Source organism: Halyomorpha halys, unplaced genomic scaffold (genome assembly GCF_000696795.3).
Source record: "Halyomorpha halys isolate HHAL.00 unplaced genomic scaffold, Hhal_1.1 Scaffold95.1, whole genome shotgun sequence".
Classification (NCBI taxonomy): Eukaryota; Metazoa; Arthropoda; class Insecta; order Hemiptera; family Pentatomidae; genus Halyomorpha; species Halyomorpha halys.
The window spans coordinates 564,970-566,787 of NW_027108063.1; positions in this window are offsets into that span (position 1 = coordinate 564,970).

Here is a 1,818-nt window from a genome sequence, read left to right on the forward strand (position 1 = left end):
TAAACTCTGCAGTATACTTTGACAGTTGGAACAATTAAAGCCAACGGTTGAACTAAAGCGTCCAGCATAGGCTAATCCCAAAGGCATATTACTCCATCATGATAACGCCGGTCCTCACATGTCTTTGCAGATCCGGCAGAAATTATTGGATGTGATCCCCCACTCACCCTATTCAACAGACCTAGCCCCAGCAGATTTTCACTTATTTCGGGCTATTCAAAACTCTCTTAACGGGAAACACTTTAATTCGCTCGAGGACTGCAAAACGCGCATACAGGAGTTCATTGCGCAAAAATTTGAGAAGTTCTGGGAGGACGGAATTAAAAAATTACCTGAAAAATTGCAACATGTAATAGATCAAAATGGGTCATATATAATTGATTAAAAATATTTACAAGAATCTGAAGTTTTTATCGAAATCACCAATGAAAAACGCTACTACGAACGTGTTTAACAACCATATAGTTTCAGGCAAAATCATTCAACTATTGATCAATTTTTTTTCATTACATTAAATATTACAGAAAAAGTTGGAATAAAACAGCGTAGTTCATCAACTGTTTAGATTGAATGTTTAGATTTGAATAAAGCTTACGATTCTATCGACAGCCAGAAGCTGTAAAACATTTTAATTGAACAGGAAATGCCAAAGAAGTTAGAAAATCAACGGGTGTGCATGACCAAAGCGTTTAATGTAGTTCAATTCCGTAATCATTATCCTGAGAGCTTTGAGGTTTGATCGACGCGATTTTCTACTATCTATCTTATTTCATTTAGCACTATGTTACGTTTTTTAGAACTATGATGCACACTAAAAAGGGTTTAACTTTAGGTGGTAAAATACTGGTGCTTGGGCATACTGATGATTTATTTCAGAGCTGGCAGACATCCGTACGTCTAATGGTTCCTGAGATATAGTTTTCATAAATCAAAAGTAGAGTCATGAGTAGTTGTGGCAGGAGAGGACGTAAATCTTCAAGTAATTATCATTGCATTAGCTCCTAGAAAAGATAGTATTTTTTCTTTATATTATTTGTTATAGGTTATTTAATTACGTGTAGTTTTCACTAAATTTTATTAAGTTATATTATTTCTTAATAACTGCAATGCAACAACAAGTGAAGTCACCACAGTCAGCAAAAATGCAATTACTGCCCGGTCAGATTGCTTCCTAAATCTTCCTCTCTGAATGCAACGCACTGGTCACAACATATTTGATATTAAACTTGGCCAATCGTCTTCCAACTGAAGTTTCTGCTACATTACTCGCAATGAGAGCTTTCTTATCTCTTATGCCTTTTAACTCCAAGTAGTAAGTCAATGTATAAAAAACATTAAAAGGTTTGATAAGAAATGTGTAGGTATAGTATGAATGTATATATCAGGCCAATTGATTTTTATCTGAAATAATATAAATAGTTCATATAATATAAAAATATTTTTAAAAAACGAAATTTCCACTAGTCAGAACAAAATAGACTCAGAAGACTGGAAACCCAAGTTAAAAACAATAACACCAAAGACCAATGAGATGTAATTCAAGCATTAAATTGAATGCAATAAAAATCCTAATTTTACTCTATAAGAGTAAAACGTGCAATTTTGTACAGCAAAAACTCAATATGTGCAAAATTGTTAAAAAAAACTTCTAAGCGCAAAATTTAGTGCAATATTAAATTAGGGAACAAAAGATGGAATCGCATTAAATGCACCCGGTCTCTAGTGATTATTGTAGGAAGATCGCTTGGGTGGCTGTCTAGAAAGATACAGAATCATTTGATGAAAACTGATGCATATATTTAAATACATTTTCAAGAA